The sequence below is a fragment of the Mustela putorius genome, unplaced genomic scaffold, assembly GCF_011764305.1.
Source record: "Mustela putorius furo isolate JIRA1106 unplaced genomic scaffold, ASM1176430v1.1 tig00003846_pilon_pilon_pilon, whole genome shotgun sequence".
Lineage (NCBI taxonomy): Eukaryota > Metazoa > Chordata > Mammalia > Carnivora > Mustelidae > Mustela > Mustela putorius.
This window is the reverse complement of record NW_025421999.1, coordinates 8,558,027-8,579,974: the sequence shown is the minus strand read 5'-3', so window position 1 is coordinate 8,579,974 and position 21,948 is coordinate 8,558,027. Positions and strand designations below refer to the sequence as shown.

The 21,948-nt window shown below is 35.5% G+C and overlaps 1 protein-coding gene across 7 annotated transcripts in view; it reads left to right on the top strand.

Annotated features, from left to right (window-relative positions):
- The window catches only part of RALYL (RALY RNA binding protein like), a 694,598-nt gene that overhangs the window by 506,843 nt on the left and 165,807 nt on the right, over window positions 1-21,948 (top strand). The gene's annotated exons all lie outside the window — the stretch shown is intronic.

Here is a 21,948-nt window from a genome sequence, read left to right as displayed (position 1 = left end):
GTGGCATGGAGAGGCTTCTTTGGGAATGAGCAAAGAGTCCTTTCTTCACCAAGGGTACCTGGGTGGCAAAATGGGCTTCAAGTCTGCCTTTTCAGCACAGGGTAAGGGTTTGATCATTTTTATCTAAAACAAATTGTGCTATAATACTCTTTTTTAAAAACAAATGTTCTAAATTTTATAATTCAGTGGAACCACATCAGTTATGATAATATAACTTTATTTTGAGACCAGATTATTAAATCTGGAAATATATAATGTATGCTGCAATGATGACTATATCCCTTTAATCTTTGGAGCTAGCATTCCAATCTTTGGTGTAGAACAATACTTAAAATATAACCATCAAACAATTTTTTGTTCTTGGTGATTTTCTTCTGGACATTTTGTACCTTGCTGTAGCTTTTCATGTACTTAATAACAATGTAGCTCCATAACAAATACCATTGCCATATTTATGTGGCCATAAAGTTAGTTTAAGTTACTCTTTATGAAGTCATTTATAGCTTTCAGTCATTATTGAGTTTTTTATGACTACTATAAAACAGCATGACTTAAGAGAAATTATAAACTTTCTCTCCTATGGTTATTTGTCATGATTAACATTTATAGAATTCTATTGGTTATTATGTCTGGGATATTTTATTGTCTTCCTTCTAGAAAAGTAAAATAATAGAGATCTCCAAGCAGGTTATTGTGTGGTTGTTAAAATTTTGTTGTATATGTTATATATATTTCCATGGCCTGTTCTAATTTTAATAAAGTTTAACTGCCAAATTTCCTGAAACACCAAGTAAATCTAGAGGTAACTTCAGTTGAAAACTAAGGATCTTCACTTCGTTTTATCAACTAAAATTCGTATTGGTTGCACCTTTCAGTTATTCGGGGTCAGTTTTTACGTGAGTATTAACTGAAAGCCTTAATATTATTTTTCCATCTAAACTTCATCTCATAGTTGTTGTAGGAAATGGGTTTTTCTAACATTGAGTAAAAAATGTATGTTAAAAAAGCATTGTTTGATTTTTTTTTTTTACTTTAAATATACTTACAAGGCATTTTGCAAATTCCAGTTTTGTGAATGATACTGAAATTCCTTTCTGTTCTCTGATGACTTCTTTCCATCATTATCTCCTTATGTTGCTTCCTCTATTTAGAACACTCTCCCCTCCTTTCCTTTTTTTTTCTTTTCCTAAAAATTTTATTTATTTGAAAGGGAGTACACAAGCAGGGGGAGTGGCAGGCAGAGATAGAGGGAGAAGCAGTCTCCTTACTGAGCAGAGACCCGGATTTGGGGCTTGATCCGAGGACTCTGAGATCATGAACAGAGCCAAAGGCAGATGGCCAACAGACTGCACCATGCAGATGCCCCCTCCCCTCCTTTCTTAGTTAACTGCTACTCATACTTCAGGAGCCAGCTTAGACTGATTCATTCTACTGATTAAAGGCTGGTAAAGGCTATGAGAATTGATCTTTTTATGTATTCCTTTACACCCTACATGTGCCCTGTGTGTAAATTGTCACATATCCAGTCATTTAGCTGTAACCCTGGAAGCCAGAAACCAGTCCCTTTGTTCATTGCTGTAGTCCCAGCATGGTCTGGCACTGGAAAACCTTCAATCAATATTTGTTGAAGGGTGAAAGGAGTAGATAGCCTTTTCTATGTACCTGTTTCAGCAAGGAGAAATTGCAGTCATTTCCCCAAATAAATCACTATGATATTGTCGATTGATGAAATATCTCTTGACTTTTCATATTCACAAATATCCATGGATGGTGTCCATGTGCTAAGACCTTTTTGATGTCAGATTTTAGAGTTATTTTGTCCCTTAACCACTCTATTTTTACTTTCTTAAGGAGTGTTTAAAGGAATCTAAAACGTTTTATGTCTTGGGTAATTTAACAATGTTTCCCCCAAATTTAAGGCACATGTAGAAATGACATGAAATCCTAAGGATTTCTGTTCCAACTGTGTTTTTTTTTAGTTAATTTAAAACTTCTAGATTTTTTTTTTATCATTGTGTTTTAAGAACTGAAGACTTATAGCTAATAACATTCAGAATTAAAACTTGCTTCTCTACATTTCCGCTTTTTCTTCTAGCCAGGTTTGGATCTGCTGCTAGGTTTCATTATTTCTTAGATCAATTTTGCATCTGTTAGATTTGTAGCTATTAATCTCAGCAGTTAACTTAGCGATTGATTTTTTTCAGACCCTCAACCTCACAAAGACATAGTTAAAGAATAACTTGAGCCAAATCCAGGATATACTGGCTGAAAATATGAAAGTTAAGACTTCATGTCATATATAATAAATCTGTAACTAATTTGTTATGTCACTTTTAAATTTTGAAATATAGTTAGAATAGTCATAGAAAGTCATTTCACTGCCTTTTAAATTCCCTTCTTTTGTCGTCCTTTCCATGATTCTTGCTACTCAGTTGTTGTATGAACTGCAAATTCTTGAATTGTAACTAAAAGTGACCTCATTGCCAAAGCATTTAAAGTTATTGCAGGTGAAAGCTCTCTCAAGGGCTTTCAATGCCTCAAATGTGGATGTACAATCTGTGTCAATAATGAATACTGCACATTAAATTGACCTGAATAGTTAGTTACAGCACAAACTTTTTTTCTCAGCGTTGGCAAATTTCTGCCATGAAAGCTTAGAATGGGGCATTTGAAGAGAAGCTATTAGAATAATACAGAGCTCTGAAAGGATCTCCATGCAATATGGTTTTTTGGGGTTTTTGTTTTGTTTTGTTTTGGTTGGGGTTTTGTTTTTTTGTTTTTTGTGTTTTTTTTTGGTTTTTTGTTTGTTTGTTTGTTTGTTTTTAGTATAATTGAGATTTCCAAGAGTTTTTACTGAGGAGACATTTTATTTTCTGGACTTGGTAATTGAAAAAAGGATAAAATTGTTAGGGGAGTAATAAGGAATTCAATAAAGAATTGAAAGCAAACTATTATGTGCTTGATCAATTTATTTCAAGCTTTTTACCTGAGTTGTTTAGAGCACCAGGCTAATAAGTCCAAGGTCATAGATTTGAGTTTTCTGTGGTACGGATGGTTTATTCTTTCTCTGGAACACAGACTGCTGTTGTCACCCTGCCGGCCATCCTTCAGAAAAGGACCTGGTTCCTGGATAACACTGAATGAAAGAGGGAAGACAGATCAGGCTAGGGCCGTCATACAGCCATCAGAACTACAATGTCTCAAAAGGGATATATTGCTAGTTTTAATTTATATAAGCATGTGGTATGTATATTATAATTTGTGGTATTGCTTGTGACACCTCCATATATAAGAAAGCACGTCTATGTTTGAATATATATTAATATTAAATACAAATAAATAAATATTAAAATGAACATTTTTATTTTAATCTATGAAAGCAATAAAATTAAATTATTTTTTCAATTGAGTGTCAAGTTTGCACACATGGAATTTCACACAATATAAAATATCTACAATTTCAAAAAAAACTTGCTTCACAGAGGGATATGAAGTTAATCTCAAGTAATATTTTTATTGTAGCTTTTTCATTTCATCAGGCATGTTAGATTTTAGATAATTTAAAAGATATTAGGGGGCGCTTGGGCGGCTCAGTCCATTCAGTGACTGTCCTTGGCTCAGGTCATGATCTCTTGGTCTTGCGATCCAGTCCTACATCAAAACAGACATTGAACTAATAAAGTATGCTGTTGTCTTCTCTCTCAAGGCGTCAGTATGAGTGTGACTAAATTTCTCTAAGAAATTTTGCTTACCATGAAAGATTCTAAGAATCTAAGGTTTGCTCAACTGAGCAAGACTTCAAATGGTCTCAGGTACTACTTTGAGTAGAATTAGTAGGAAAATTTCCAGTTTTATCTAGTTATGATGACAGTACACCATGGCATATTTTTTTTTTAAATAAGCGTATATCTTATACCTCAATGAACAGTGCAGACAACAGACTACTCATTTACTTCCAGTTTGAAACTAAAGTTGTCATGTGTATCACAATCACAGTGTTTCACAGACATGGATCTGGTAGAATAGAATTATTAGGACTCTCATTTAATTTTATGCTCCATCTTTTTATAAATGTAACCTAACAATTACACAGAATCAAGCAAAAAAGACTGCAGAGTTACATAGGCTAACTTTCTCAATTTGGTAGAGGAGGAATGGGTTTGTTTTATGTCTATTAGAAATGGTGACCAATAGGGATGCCCTGGTGGCTCAATTGGTTAAGCATCTGCCTTTGGCTCAGGTCCTGATCCCAGGGTCCAGGATCAAGTCCCATATCGGGCTCACTGCTGAGCAGGGAGCATGCTTCTCCCTCTGCCTGCTGTTCCCCCTTGCTTGTATGCATGCTATCTCTCCCTCTGACAAAAAAATAAATAAAATCTTAAAGAAAAAGAAATGGTGACCAATAAATGGGCCTGCCCACTTCCTTCTTTGGGGGAGTAAGGGTTGATTCAGCACTAGGTAATTCATTTTTTAAAAAAAATAACAGTCATTACTGAAAAAGTAAGATTTAATAGACATGCACATGCTAATATTCCTCTCATATTTAAGTAATTCACATAAACTTTCAAGTCGTTCTTTTTATTATTGCAACAGTCTCTCTTCCTATTTATGACCACTTTTTCTGTATTCACCATTCTCATAACATTTTCTTATATACTTTCCCATCACCCTTTATTTTCTCTATTAAAGTAATTCCCATACTATAAATTATATTCCTTTCTTTGCATAACTTTTTCCAGTAAAGTGTGATAACTAAAACTAATTTTTTAAAATCTTCATATCACTTTACCTAACTCTGTATCCAATTCATGGTAACATCTTAGTGAGCATTTAATGAATGACTTCATTACTGTTTTTCGATCTTTGGTTTTAGTTTTTATCTTATATTTTTATTATATCTTTATGAAACAGGATGGGACTGGGAAAGAGACAACCCATAAGAGACTCTTAATCTCAGGAAACAAACTGAGAGTTGCTGGAGGGTGGAGGTGGGGGAAGGGACGGGGTCGTTGGGTGATGGGCATTGAGGAGGGTATGTGCTATAGTGAGTGCTGTGAAATGTGTAAGCCTGGTAATTCACAGACCTGTACCTCTGGGGCAAATAATACATTATATGTTAATAAAAATAATTTTTTAAAATGTTATATTTAGTAACATAGATAAATTAACACATATATTTACATTTCTAATAAAATTGCACCTGATGGAGTCATAATATTCTTGGCAGTTTCTAAAAATGTCCATAGCTACAAAGGTTTAAACTTGAACTCTTCTTTATGGTTGGTAATCTAAAGACTATTCCAAATTCAGAAGTTAAAAACTTTACATTGTCTATCACTCTATAACAATATAAAAGGTAGGCTTTGTGTTTGAATTAGAAATAATTCATCATCATTTATTGGCCCCTTAGAGTGCTAAGCACATTTGTTAAAGATTGCAGTTAGCCACCTATTTATCTGTGCTAGAGGAAAAATGTCCAAGGCCTTTGACCTACTACTCCAATTTTTGGCAAACTTAAAAAGTTCCATCTTTTGCATTCATTTAGAATTCATCTCCTCCATCTCTTCCAGCCCAAAGCCACAGGCTTTGATTGAGGACTTCTAAAGCTACTTGTTTGGGCCTCTTCTGTTACTTGACAAATCATCCTAAAACTGAGCCAAAGGGTTGGGGGTGGGGGAATCCTCCTCCATATTTTATCAATGTAATAACCAAAATTCTCAGTTATTCCTTTGGCCCTTATTTCATCATTTTCCCCCTATACTATGCACATTATGTTGTTTAAGGTTTTATAAACAAGTTCTCATTTCCCTGGAATTTCTGCTTGGAACATCACCAGATAACTATCAAATCAATAGTCCATAATTAAACTCAGCATAGAAGTACTCTGTATGTTTCACAATGCTTAATTAATCTTTCCCAATGGAATGCTCCAATTCTATTTTCATAACGGGAATAGTATTATGAGCTCTAAGAATATTTCATTTTGCGATCATCTATTAATTATGAAACATAGCTTTATTCAAGTTTTTTTCCTTGATATGCAAGCTGTTCTTTATCGTGGTCTGAATTTCACGGACAATAAAGTGGTTATTTATACTTTAATTGTATGTATCTAATGATACTGCCTAAACCAGTACTATTTGTTAATCATCTGAGTACCAATGTTATTCAAGTGTATAGTGTCAAAAATGTCATTTTCATCTCTCAGGAAGTGGCTTAAGCACAGTTTCTTCTTTCTTTCTTTCTTTCTTTCTAGGTATAATATAATTGCAAAAGTCATTAAATAATGTAGGAAGATACATAGTCACGACAAAAGACCAACCAAGAGTGGATATAGGCCACACTTATTTCGTTTCCCATTACAGTAGAAATTTGATTTGAGATAATGGTAGTTAATTATTTGGGACAATGAATCTAATCAATCTAGTCAGTTTACCAAGGATAAAAGAAAGTATTAAACAAGAACTCTGATAAGATTGGAATGGACTACTAAAAAAGATTAATTAGTTCAATGCATGCTTTAATCAAAGTGGTGTTGTCATGTCCTTAAGTAGATAATACATCTGTTCACACATAAAAGAATGATGTTTCTTTAAAAAACTTAATTTCCAGTTCTTTTAATAATTTTTACATTCACCATGTTCTAGTTGAGTATGAACATTATATAGTATATGTCTATGAGTCCTTCAATTTAGAAATATGAGTTACTATGAGAGATAATAAAAATGCCAGAACCCAGATATGTGAAGCTCGTAACAAATGATACAGATTCCTATATATTCTGCTCATAAACATTAGAAATGATGAAAAGCTTAATCTAGTTGTAAACAACCTGCATAAATATATTTTATGGTTTTTCTCCTGCATGCATATAGAAGTAGCAAACACATTTAATAATATTGAGCAATCTTAGTTTGAAATCATCAGTTTCCTTTCAATTTAAAATGAGGATTATGAAAATAATTATGCTTTACAAGCAAGTAGGCTTATATTGTCACTGGATATAAAACAATGAAATACTGTCACTTTACAAAATTTGAACACAACTAAAGTATTTTTTATTGTAAAAGTAAATCCAGATACAAAAAATAGTCTTAACACAACTTGAATATATAAAATCAAGGAATCCTTAAATAATCATTATTTTGAATAATTGCATACTTAGACAAACCTGCTTACTGGTATCATAATTAATCCAGATTTCACTTGTATAACTTTTCTTTTTGGAAGAGTAGTCCTCTGTAATATCTTTCTTTCAGTTCATGGTTGAGAAGTAAGGGAAGTCCAAAAGAGATATTTTAGTTACTTCTTAAGAGTTTACTTGATTTTTTTGTCAACTACATAACTAAAGGATAATCATTAACCTAATATGATTTAAACTCTAGACTTTCAAAAGAGAGAAATAAAACAGCACTATGCCATTTCTAACAGCAATGTTTATAAAACAAAAATTGGCTTCAATCCACATTTGAAAACAAAATGTGCAATACCATATAAAATATCCAAAATATATATATATGATGCAGAAAAAAATCTGTTTTCTTGCCTGTGGTATAAGAGAGCCAGTTTCCAAGAATTTGCTCAATTTTTCGTGTTCTTGTCAGATTTATCAAGTCTTTTTCATGGATTCTTCCCAAGTTACTCTCAGCTTTAAAGTGATAAGCATTGAATTCATTCATTTACTTGGCAAACATTTATTCAGTGAGAAATGTACTCTGCTAGGCCCTGTTGGGGGTCGTAAGTATACATGAGATGGTCTTTATTCTCAGGAAGTTTATACAACGGCAACACAGCATAGTGCACAAAATCTCCTTAAAGTGAAATGATTTCTGCACTGGTATTTAAACCTTGAAAGACAGGTAAACTATAGTAGGGAGGAAGGTATAGAATGAAAAAGAGGAGGAGATGTGAAAGATAGTATTGAGAATGAAGGGAAGTTATATTTATTTCCTAAGTTAGAATTCTTGAATGGCTCTGCCACAAAGAGGGTCATAAGATGTAAATAAAAACAGATGTCAGATGGGAAGATTTTCAGTTTTGTGCTTCAAAGTGTGACAATCATTCTATGATGGTAACAATACCAACTATTGAGTGTGTCTGAGGATGAATGAGGCATAATTCTAAGCATTTGAAAGCATTACCTCAGCTGATATTCACAACAAACCTGTAGAGACTTAGTATCTCCATCTTACAGAAGAACACATCAAGCCTTAGATACATGCTAGAAGTTCCCTTCAAACTGGTGAGTGACTGAGCCAAAATAAATAAATAAACAAATAAACAAAACACACCTCTTTCTGACTTCAGTGGCCTACCTCCACCATCTTTCCATACCCTACATCATCACTGAGGAGCTATGAAAGGTTCTGAGGAGGGTCAAGAGACATGATGAAAAATAGCAGTTAAGAAACGTTCATCTGGCAGGGATGTGTTCCATGATTTGGAGACGGCAAGATGAGAAGCAATGACACAGTTCATCTTAGTAGAGGAATAAAATAATAAAGGTCAATAGTTGTTGGTGGTAATGAGAAGGGAAATGAAAGGGTCAATATAAGGGAGGGAATGAAAAATTTCATATTGTGATGAATGAATGAGTGTAATAATGAAGAAGGCGGAGAAGGAGAAGAAGGAAGAAAAGAGGAGGAGGGAGGGGAAGGAGGAGAAGGTGCTACTGTGATTATGGGTGGGTAGAGGAAGAAAAGGGGAAAATGGAGCTGGTATAGGAGGAGCAGGGCTGAAAAAACAGGGACAGAGGAGAAGCAGAATCAAGAAGGAGGAGCAGGAGTATTTGTTGAAAAATTCTCTTTGACAAGAGGTAAGCAACTGGGGGCGCCTGGGTGGCTCAGTGGGTTGGGCCGCTGCCTTCAGCTCAGGTCATGATCCTCAAAGTTCTGGGATCAAGTCCCATGTCGGGCTCTTTGCTCAGCAGGGAGCCTGCTTCCTCCTCTCTCTCTCTGCCTGCCTCTCTGCCTACTTGTGATCTCTCTCTGTCAAATAAATAAATAAAATATTAAAAAAAAAAAAAGAAGTAGTAAGCAACTAAGCCACAAGGAATATTTGACATATCTTTTACGACAATGCTAGGTGTTAAATACTATGATCACCTCTACTTGGAAAACGTAGCTTGCCTGTGACCAAAGAGCCTATAGGATATGAAGTTGAGACCTGCACCCACAGAGATGGATGACAGAGCTCATGCCCACTTGGCCTTCCCAATAACTGTGGTGAGCAGAGTGGGATCATTAATTCTCTTTTAAGGAAAATGCTCTGACAAGTATCCTGCAAACAAAGAGTAAGGTCTTCTGCTTTAAAAAAAACAATCTTTATTTTGGAGTACAGGGAAGCAGCATACATACGGATTATGCAAACAGTGTATGCAGTAATCCTCCTGAAACCTCTTTCTCCTTTATCCACCATCTTGAATCCATCACTGGAACTCACTGATTTTCTCTCTTAAATTGCTCTATAACCCATCCACTTCTCTCCACCTTCACAGCGACCTACCTATTGTAAGCATTACATGTCTTCCAAATAGTGGAATAGTGAAATAGCCTTCCAAATAGTGCCTCCCACATCTGTTCTTTCCAGGATTCTGTTTGCGTTTTAATATTCTAGCCAGGGTGATATTTGTAAAATGCAAATCTAGTCCTCACATTCAACTACCAAAAAGTAATAAAATAGTAATATAAAACACCTTCAATGGCTTTCAGTTGCCCTTAGTAAAAGAGCCAAGTCCTTCAACGACCTACAAGTATTTTATAGGCAAACATGTCCACCTCTGACCGTCAGCCTATGTAGCTTTTGTGCCTCAGACACATTGATGTTATTTCCTTCCATCCTTCAGTAAACTAGAACTGCATTCACCTTGTTCCCTTTCACAGAATGCTCTTAAATTCCCAACCACCCACGCCATCCATTCCTTGTTTAACACATATTTCTTGTCCTTCAGACCTCAGGTCAAATACAACTTCCTCAGGAGTTGTCCTTGATGCCCGGAATAGAAAAGTCTTCCTTTGTATAGGCTTTCATAGCTCCCTCTGCTCTTCCTATATAACCTTTACCTCTGTTGGTAAATGTGTATTCACAAGTGTGTTTTTGTTGAGTATCTGTCCATCCTGTTTGCCATGAGAATGGAATCATGTTTTGTTCATCGTTTTATCCCTAAAACCTGCACCCAAGATGAAAAGATTTGCTGAATGAACCATGAATGATTAATAACCCTGTCTGTATTTAAATACTAGCCTCTCCATTTACTAAATGGGTAACTTTCTTAAGCTACACAAGCTTTTCTTCCCCATCAGAGAAAACAAAGGATAGTTACAATCCAATGAGTGAGATTATTCATATAAGCCCTTAACTTATAGCAAGCACTAAAAAAACAAACAAACAAACAAAAAACTACTATACTACAAAAACATTAGAGATCCTAAAGAACAAAAGGAACATTTGCTGAGGGGGAAATGTCTTTTAGTATAAATAAATTAAAATACATTTTAATGTTTTAGTAATGCTTAAAAGGGATGTGACATGTATAATTTACTTGACAAGACTAATTTTATAATCCTGATTTTTAAATGCTTATTTTAAAAATTGATTGGCTTTTTGTCCCAGAATCAGAATTGGCTTTTTGGGGTCCAGAATCAGATATTAGTTTTGGGGAAAGTCTGAAAAACCAATAAAAATGGCAGCAGTGGTCCACTATAGTATTAAGTTATCTTTTTGGTATACTGATGCTTCCTGCTATCATGCGAAAGGAGATGATGAAGAATATTCAAATGAATCAGTAGCTTATGGCTCAGGAAGCAAAGCTAGGGCAACAAAACCTTGTGTTATACTTAGCTTTCACCCTGTCATCTGTCATCTAAATTTTATTTTTTAAAGAGTTTTTTTTTTCTCAACATAACTGTCTAATTATCTTGGTTTATTTTACTATTATTATATATTTTTTTAATATAATTTTTTATTTTTTATAAACATATATTTTTATCCCCAGGGGTACAGGTCTGTGAATCACCAGGTTTACACACTTCACAGCACTCACCAAAGCACATACCCTCCCCAATGTCCATAATACCACCCCCTTCTCCCAAACCCCCTCCCCCCAGCAACCCTCAGTTTGTTTTGTGAGATTAAGAGTCACTTATGGTTTGTCTCCCTCCCAATCCCATCTTCTTTCATTTATTCTTCTCGTACCCACTTAAGCTCCCATGTTGCAACACCACTTCCTCATATCAGGGAGATCATATGATAGTTGTCTTTCTCCGCCTGACTTATTTCGCTAAGCATGATACGCTCTAGTTCCATCCATGTAGTTGCAAATGGCAAGATTTCATTTCTTTTGATGGCTGCATAGTATTCCATTGTGTATATATACCACATCTTCTTGATCCATTCATCTGTTGATGGACATCTAGGTTCTTTCCATAGTTTGGCTATTGTGGACATTGCTGCTATAAACATTCGAGTACACGTGCCCCTTTGGATCACTACGTTTGTATCTTTAGGGTAAATACCCAATAGTGCAGTTGCTGGGTCATAGGGCAGTTCTATTTTCAACATTCTGAGGAACCTCCATGCTGTTTTCCAGAGAGGTTGCACCAGCTTGCATTCCCACCAACAGTGTAGGAGGGTTCCCCTTTCTCCGCATCCTCGCCAGCATCTGTCATTTCCTGACTTGTTGATTTTAGCCATTCTGACTGGTGTGAGGTGATATCGCATTGTGGTTTTGATTTGTATTTCCCTGATGCCGAGTGATATGGAGCACTTTTTCATGTGTCTGTTCGCCATCTGGATGTCTTCTTTGCAGAAATGTCTGTTCATGTCCTCTGCCCATTTCTTGATTGGATTATTTGTTCTTTGGGTGTTGAGTTTGCTAAGTTCTTTATAGATTCTGGACACTAGTCCTTTATTTGATATGTCGTTTGCAAATATCTTCTCCCATTCTGTCAGTTGTCTTTTGATTTTGTTAACTGTTTCCTTTGCTGTGCAAAAGCTTTTGATCTTGATGAAATCCCAATAGTTCATTTTTGCCCTTGCTTCCCTTGCCTTTTGCGTTGTTTCTAGGAAGATATTGCTGCGGCTGAGGTCGAAGAGGTTGCTGCCTGTGTTCTCCTCAAGGATTTTGATGGATTCCTTTCTCACATTGAGGTCCTTCATCCATTTTGAGTCTATTTTCGTGTGTGGTGTAAGGAAATGGTCGAATTTCATTTTTCTGCATGTGGCTGTCCAATTTTCCCAGCACCATTTATTGAAGAGGCTGTCTTTTTTCCATTGGACATTCTTTCCTGCTTTGTCGAAGATTAGTTGACCATAGAGTTGAGAGTCTATTTCTGGGCTCTCTATTCTGTTCCATTGATCTATGGGTCTGTTTTTGTGCCAGTACCATGCTGTCTTGATGATGACAGCTTTGTAATAGAGCTTGAAGTCCGGGATTGTGATGCCACCAACGTTGGCTTTCTTTTTCAATATCCCTTTAGCTATTCGAGGTCTTTTCTGGTTCCATATAAATTTTAGAATTATTTGTTCCATTTCTTTGAAAAAGATGGATGGTACTTTGATAGGAATTGCATTCTCAATGGAGAAAAACTGAAAGCTTTTCCGCTAAGGTCAGGAACACGGCAGGGATGTCCATTATCACCACTGCTATTCAACATAGTACTAGAGGTCCTAGCCTCAGCAATCAGACAACAAAAGGAAATTAAAGGCATCCAAATCGGCAAATAAAGAGTTTTTTTAAAGTAATCTCTACACCCAGTGTGGGACTCAGAATTACAACTCCAAGGTCAAGAGTCACGTGCTTTACTAACTGAGCCAGGCAGATTCCCCATCATCTGTCATCTGTATGTTTCAGATCCCTAGGATATGTTTTCTCATTCACCTACACAACACAAAAATTTCTTAATGTTACCAAATTAAGAAATTAAGCTAAGGAGAAGGTTCCCCTTTCTCCACATCCTCACTGACACCTGTTCTCTCTTGCACTGTTGGTGAGAAGGCAAACTGGTGCAGCCACTCTGGAAGACAGTATGGAGCTTCCTCAAAAAGTTAAAAATAGAACTACCCTATGATCCAGAAATTGTACTACTAGGTATTTACCCAAAGGATACAAAAATACTGATTTGAAGGGATATTTATCCCTTCAACATTGCACCCCAATGTTTATAGCGGCATTATCAACAATAGCCAAATTATGGGAAGAGCCCAAACGTCCATTGATTGATGAATAGACAAAGGAGACATGGTACATATATACAATGGGAGTCATCAAAAAGAATGAAATGTTGCCATTTGCAGTGATGTGGGTGTAGCTAGTGAGTATTATGCTCAGTAAAATAAGTCAGTCAGAAAAGACAAATATATGATTCCACTCATATGTGGAATTTAAGAAACAGATGAATATAGAGGAAAGGAAAAAAAAAAGGAGGGAAACGTGGTTAACAGAGCCTTAACTATAGAGAACAAAGAGGGTTGCCAGAAGGGAGGTGGATGGGGGATGGGTGATGGGTTAAATGGGAGATGGGTTTTAAGGAGGGCAGTTGGGATGAGTACTTAGTGTTGAATCACTAAATTCTACACCTGAAATTAGTATTACGCTCTATGATAACTAACTGGAATTTAAGTAAAAACTTGAAAAAGAAAAAAAAAATTAAATTAGCCTAAAACTATAGGATTCCTTTCCATCCTGACATTTGATGGTTTTATCCCTGATTTATCTACCTCATCAAGTAGAGTTGATCTGCGTAATACTTTATGTGAGAACATATAGTAAGAAGTATACAATATTAGTGGAAGTACTAGAAACAGATGAAGTTAATCCTTAAGATGGAGAAAGTGGGAAAATAATACTGTATTATTTATTTTTAAAAGAGCTAAATTTTAGTCTGAACTTTAAAATGCTGACCTTGGACTCAAGTGGGCCAAAGTTGCACCTTTCCCTGCTACCACAAGCTTGTTTGCTCTTCTATATATTAGAAAGGATAGCAGTATGTACATAATATGGTTATTTTGTTAAATGGGATAATATCTATAAAATCTTTACTTAGCCCTGTACATGGGCCCCAGTGAGGACTTAATAAAATGGTAGTCAGCATTGACACCACTGAGCCATCACAATCAGCCAAGTCCAGAGATGTGAATGATTTTTCTGTATAGAAGGTGTCTCCCATCTCTGGATTAAATGTTCAAGGGAGACTAACAAAAATGTTAAAAAGGCAGAACGAGTGCTTGCTATTGCTGTAAAATAAACGTGAGTTTTGGCCTACATACAAAGTATATATACATTTTTCCAAAGTATATTTTTTGTTGGAAAATATATTCAATCATTTTATTTGGGGATATTGTTACAAATAAATCTTACTCTTTGTTTATGAACTGCGTGATTTATGCCCACAGATTGTAACATACAAATTCTGCAGTCAATTCGAATCAGCAAGTGGGCAGACAGATTTATCTCTGCTTATCCTTGAATAGCTTTCATTATTAATTCCATTTTCTATTCCTGTTGTGAATATTACCACTTAATTTTAATCTCTGACAAACTAATTTACCAAATGTAATAGTTTTATAATAAAAAACAGAAATCTTTATTCATCTTTTCAAATATTCAAATGGGCTAAAATAATGAATTTGGTTATAGCTTCTGTATTTATTGGTTTTACCTTAAAAGAATATTTATGCTAAAGATGAATTTGTTTTTTATTTTTAAAGTATAGCCTTATAAAAATTTGTCATTTACTATTTATTGTTAAAATTGCGTAGCATAACAGAATTATATCTTGGGCATTATAGATAGAAATATCCAGCTGCGAGAGCAAAAAGGTTTATGTAGTTCAATATGTAGATATAAATAGAATAGATATAAATAGAATTTGGTCCTAGAATGCTAAAATGCATTCTATTGTTTTGTTGTTCTGTTCCTGTTGGTCACTAAAGACATGTTGATTATTCTTATAAGAATTGTCTCATCTAAATCCCTGTATCTTGGCTGTTCTAACTGAAAGTAGCATTCTCCATGAAATAGGATAAAATGATGCAGGAGGAATTCATTATGTGAATGCTGATGGTACAGATAAATGTGAAAAACATGGGGACTGGAGGAAGTATTACAGTAAAGCAATTACGGTAAGTTATACCAAGGTATCTAGGAAGAAAAATGGAAAGAACCAAAAATTAATTAATTAATTTCAAATTAAACACATGGGTTTGGAGAAGACTAATATAAAAATGCTTTTGTATAAGTTGTACAAATATTATATCTAGATATTACATGTATTACATGCAGTATCTATGGACATGAAAAGTATGTAAGAATGGCTTAAGCACCTGAAACATCGGATCTGTGAAGTGTCTCATCATGTGTCATATTGTCTACGGTATGTGACTGTTAACTAGGTAAGCATTTCCATTTCCATGGAACTATAATTCCTCCAAGCAACATGCTTAGAGGTCCGTCCTCTCAGGTACTTTACAACTGAATCCGATTGTGGGTTCTGTATTATATATCCTCCAAGAAAATAGTCAGTCATTTCTAATTGTCTTCGAACTATTTTTGAAATTTAGAATCACTGAAAAACTATGAGCTGTTACTACTAGGAGTTACACTTCACTTTTTGTTGTAGTAAACGTAAAGGTAAATAAATGTTTAATTTCATCTTAACTCATAAGGTATGTTAACAGATTTAAATAGTTGTTGACATTACATTGAGCTTTATGAAAATTGCTCAATATGAGTCCATGTACCATTAGTAATCAAACTTTTAAGGGAGTATTCTAGGAATTTTTCCCCCTTTCAGCCTAATAATGTACATCTAGGAGATTTCCCTATAGAATTATAGGTTATTTCAGACTTTTACATTATATACATAGACTAGTGCCACTGCAAGGCACACATATCAAGTAAAGAAAATGTCCGTATGAAATGTGTGTATGATTCCAAGATAGTTAGACTAAGGCTCAGATCTACTTTATACAAATCAATGACATATTTTCATTAAAAAAATATTGAGTGCTTACTCTATGTCAGACATGGTGCCGGGTGTCGATACATGCTCAAATTAGATATGATTCCTTCTTTTGATGAACTTGCAGCCAAATAAAATATTCAGGGAAGTGTAACAGTGATTGTACTGAGTGCCCATAGTGCTTATGAAAGAGCAATTAGAAAACATGTCTAATGAAGGAAGATACCTCGCTTAGTTTTCTGTATCATATTTTAGGAATGCATAATGTCCCTCTGGAAACAGAAGCCTTCAAAAGCGAAGTGAACGATTTTGAAAGACCTAGATTCATCCATGGGAAGTTAATGAAACTTGGAGAGTCATTTACTCTGTGGACAGAAGACTAAGTATTGAGGGTTAATGTTAGGGGTCAGGAGAAGAAAGGAGGAGTAGAGTTCTCTCTCACTGGTTGCAACAAAAGCAACAGCGTATAATTTATTCTGAAAAGAAAATCTGTAATTTAAAGGGAACATTTTCAGGTTTCATTTATACCCCCAAAGCACATCAATACATTTATGAACTTGCATTATAACTCCAGAGGTTAAAAAAATGAATCAGAAAAAATTGAATTGTATAGTGTGTAAGGTTGACAGCTCTGCACACACGGCTGAGAAGTTTCTGTATTATTCTGGCAAGAGCTTTCAGTAATTGAAAGCTATCCTAGTTTTACCTAGATGGTTCAGTGATGACAAGTGCCTGGAAATGCATAGGTAATGAGAGGATTATGTTCCTAATGTAACCGAAGTGCCAGATGACACCTATTTGGGCTACTATTATAATTATACACTAATATATTATGTCCTCTGAAGCATGAAGTCTTGCAAGAAAAATAAAGGAAGGAAGAAGGGAGAGTGGTTTTTGTTTTGTTTTTGTTTTTGTTTTTGTTTTCATTAGGGGTCCATCAGAAAAGGAGTTTGGTTTATCAAGTCATAGTCCCCAAAATGGACTTGGGGGAATGGCTGTTTTAAAGGGCTATGACTCCCCTGTCATGAGCTGCTCTGGTACCATCCCCTAGAGGAGACTCAGAAAAGGCCTGGGAAAGAAAGGACATCATGTCCTGTGTGGTAGGTGAAAAAGATGTTGGTGACAACACAGTTAGCCCCTCTGGGGCACCACTCGTTGTAGCCTCCTCTAGGGATTGCCCAGAAAGCCTCTGTGATGACAAAAGAAAATGTCACTTTGAAAAGAAAGAGAATTTGCACCATAGCATACAGCCCCTCCCATAATTATGCATTTATCAGAAAAAAATGTTAGTGTAATAGATTTAGTTTTTATTGTTTTCCACACTGCATATTCTTTTAGTTGCTAGCAGACTAAAAATATGAGCCAATATTATCCAAGGTTTGGAAATCAGACTGGCCTATTATTCCCAAACCATATATATATCTATATATCTGTGTGTGTCTGTGTGTCTGTGTGTCTGTGTCGTCTGTGTCTGTGTCTGTGTCTGTGTGTGTCTATTCCCCGCCCCCATGTTTGGGTTCTCTTTCCCTTTAATCTAAAAGTGGATGGGGAACACAACAGGAGAGGGGAAGGAAGATAAAGAAGTAAAAAGATGCAAAGATTTAATGGTCATATAAGGATTACTTTCTTCCAGAGAGCTCAAAAGTACTTGATAACCTTAGCCATTACACTAAACGTGAGAAATATTGACAAGGCTCTAGATAGGCCATAGTCTATAGCCTTATGAATTTCATGGATGGATAAACAGTACATCAAATGTCCTCATAGACAATTAGTTAGCATTTTTATATATAATAGCAAAAGCTTCCACTAACAAAAAAAACTCAGTGTTCAAATAACAGAGTACTTTAAAAAAAATTTTGAGACATTTCAAACTATCATTAAATTGTGCTTTTTCTGGAGATATGTCCTTAGCATGTAGATAACTTACACACAAGAGGTATGTGATCAATAAATGAAAAAATTGCTATTGTTAGTATAGTTCAGTTGATTGAAACAAAAATATTTGTTTTTTTTTTAAAGGTTAATCCTAAGAAGTTAACTATATGCAAAAAAGAAGGAAGAGCCATGCATCCACATAATGGATTACCTCTTTTTTTAGGTTCTTTCAGCTCTCTGCCTTCAGCCACTTGTGTCATAACTGTGGCTCCAGGGAGTGAGAAAGATCTAGAGAAAATTGAGAGAGGTAGACACCAATTCCTACAGGTCAATGATTTTGATGTGCACCAAGCATTAAAAGCAAGGAAATGCAGGTATAATGGAACATCCCCCAAGGGAAAATAATATCTTTCCTAGGATAATCCATTACACATTGGTCCTGGTGAAGTGTTACAGAGAATCAGTCTGTCCTTCAGCAGTCGGATTAGGTTATCCATCAGGCTGACTTGTGCACATATAGTTTAAATCAGGAAAGAAGAGATAGTTGTCCTAAATTCTCTGTGCTCCTAAGGGAAAAAATAATTGAAAGCAGAAGTTGATGCTACTTATTGACCAAGTGAGATCACTGAATAACATTAAGCTTGGCATTATTCAATTTATCCATCCCTTTTTTGGTGTCTGATGGTGTTCTTTCTTTTCTGCTATTTCCTGGCAATGCTAAAAAAACAAATTACAGTCACGGTATCTACTAGTTTTTAAAATGTATTCAATTATCTTTGTAGCACTTTTGATAGCTGTAACACTTGCTAACTTCAGACAAATTGCAGGATTAATGTAATCATTTCTATAGAAAGCATTTCAAAGCTTTAAAAATGACAGCATTCTAAAATAAGATAGTGATTCCTTGACACAGGATGAAGCTAAATGGGGAACTTTTTTACCCTGCATTCTTTCCTCTGCTTCAGAGGTCACTTTGCATTTGAGTTCTCCTCCATTTCAAACAGAATTTAACCACAATGAGCATCAGGATAGAAAAGATACTACCAAAGGAAATACCATGGAGCATTCTTGCTGATTGTCTTCCTCTGCCAAGCTACTCCAGTGCTTCTAGAACAAATGCTGTCAATTTATGTTTAATATTTGAGGATATATTGGTCTACAAAAAGGGTTCAGACATCTTATTCTCCAGCTTTATTCAGAGCTGGAGTGTTACTAAATAGAATTAAGTGCTAGAGAAGCTGGAAATACTTCATCTGAACAAGAACAACAACAACAAAGCCTGAGGGGTAACTGAATAGCTTAAAGTTTGTTAAGACAACCGAGAATATCTGGTTACACTTACTCTAAGGGCTGCAACAAAAAGACCAAGACATAAAATGTCAGATATAGAGACATACTTGTTTAGTCAACATCAGAGGAAATTAAAGTGAGGAATAGTATTCAGTCCTAAAAAAGTAAAGAAATTCTGACACCTGCTATTAGATGGATGAACTTGAAGACATAAGCTAAGTAAAATAAGCTAGTCACAAAAGGATAAATACTGTTTCAGTCCACAAGTATTCTACTATAAAATTATTATTGTATTATGAGGTAGCCAGTGTGGTAGAAACAGAAGTAGAGTGGTGGCTGTCGGAGGATGGTCCAAGGGCAAGTGAGGATCTGTAATGGATCCTTGGAATGGGTCTGGAGTTCCTGTTTGTAATCTCTTTAGGTCCCATTCAAGCAAAGAAGGAAGCCATAACTTTAAAGAGACAAATTTGAACTTAATCTAGTATACCCAAGGCACCAACTGCCTGAAACTAGATTTCATTTAATTGCACAACAGTCTCATGTGTATATCAGCCAAACATTATTTGTGACTCACACTTTGAAAATCGCCAATTTAAACTATTCACAAAAAGATCAAGGTTATTCAAGATTTTTTTTTAAAGGAGGGTCAATAATTCTGGTTCACAATTGCTTTTTATTTTGCAATACTGGTTGGAGTATTTCATTTAGGGAAGCAGAGATCTAGGATTGGTGTCAGGATGGTGCTCCCGATTTAGACCTTTTCAGAATCTGAGAGATGACGAATGATAGATGACAATATGAAAACCTTAAGGTGCAGGCAGTTCTGCTATAAGCCTTGTTTTCAACTGTGAATCTGTTCCAAAGTAATGGATGTACTAAGAAATAATTTGAGCCTAGCACAAATTTTCTGTTTGTCTATATGTAAGTTCATCTCGGAAAAAATAGATAAGTGCAGAAAGCACCCAACTGAACCTAGCCAAGTAGGAGCATGCACACACAGCCCAAAGACACACACGTGTGCACATGCGCACACACACACACACACACACACACGCAACCCTCAATCATCTACCAACCCTCAATCATCTACCAATCAGTCACCTTAGTCCATCCATATCTGATGTACAACGTCTCCTATGACCTCAGATCCTACACCTCCCACCACTTCACATTAACTCACAAGCAGCAACCTTTCCAAGGACCACTTCCACAAGCAAAGTCAGGTCTTTTTTCAAAATAAAGTGCCATATTTATTATAATGTTTATGGATTTCTTAATTGTTCATCATGTGTAACACTGTGCTATCATATTTATTAGAATTTTTTTTTTTAATGTATCACTGCTGAAGTTTTGGAGTCTTGTGCAACTACCTGAATTTTCCCAGAAACCCCATGGTTTTTACTGCATTTTGTGGCACAGTACACTGATTTCTAAGAACATATGTGTGTTATAAGAGAAGTGATTTTATTATGTAAGTAATTTTGTCAGTCAGTCTCAGGATTTACTGTCTGCTGCTTAGTAATGCAAAGAAAATGGAGCTGCTTTATTTTTCTCCAACTATCCAGTTTTCTTCATGAGGTTCCCACTTGCTAGGGGGCACATAGAATTTTGTTCTCATGAGACATCTCTTATTCATGTGAATAATACCGTTCTGGGATTTCTCCTTCTAGAATCCCAAGCGGAAAGAAGGCAAAACCCCTGTAATTTTGTCTTCTCCTTCGACCTAGTTCTTGAACCTCTAATGTACGTATCTCACCACCTACTTCCTGCTTCTATCCCCGTCTTCCTCGCATATTCCATGCAGCTAAAATCATACGATTTCCATGTCTGTATTTTTTGGTTTGGACTTCTTATACACATTATTCCTCTTCCAGAGGCAAGTAGCCTCATAGTTTAGGCAGATTAGTGGAAGCAGTAGCCACTCCAGGCTATGGAAGAAACTAGGATTGAGCCTGCAAGGTGTCTCTCAGTATTTACAAAGAAAGAATAAAGGCATAGAGAAAATCCTTTTATCTCTCAATGAAGCCTGGCTTTCAAGATTATTTTCTAGCTGCAGTCTCAAAAATCCTACTCTGTATATCAAAATTTAAAAGTTGACTCTTTTTCTCCATGCGTGCCTGCAAAAACAGCTTGAATCCTCTCCGGAAGGCAATAGAAACACCTCACGGGAAGCGGGAGTCACTCAAACAACAAGGACACCAATAATAATAATAATACAGTTCTTTTCAACAAATATTAGTTCTATCACAGGTGTGTGACTATCTATTTGAGTTGGCATAGGTACAGGATTTTATGTCAAGGAGAAAAAAATACGAACATTAAAAATCAGAATTGAAATTTTAGTGATGCTTTGAGCATATTGAAAAAAATCTTACTAAATGGGGTTATGGACATTGGGGAGGGTATGTGCTTTGGTGAGTGCTGTGAAGTGTGTAAACCTGGCGATTCACAGACCTGTACCCCTGGGGATAAAAATACATGTTTATAAAAAAATTAAAAAATTAAAAATTAAAAAAAAAATCTTACTAAAATCTTACCTTTCTCAAATTCTCATACTGAAATGAGACAATTACGCAAAGACTAACTTTTTACTTCAGAAAGGGCATAACAGTTTCTTCATCATATTATAGCCCAAGCGTGGTATTCTGTGAAAAGAAAATAAGGAGAACAGTCACGGTCCCTGAAGAGGAATTTTGTGGCCTTTTTATTTTAGTAGGCTATACTACCAAATACAACTCTTGAAAGGCGTTCTTTCTCATAGTTTGTAGGTAGAAAAATAAGTTCTATTTATTCCCTAATAGGAAATTGCATAAACATGGTC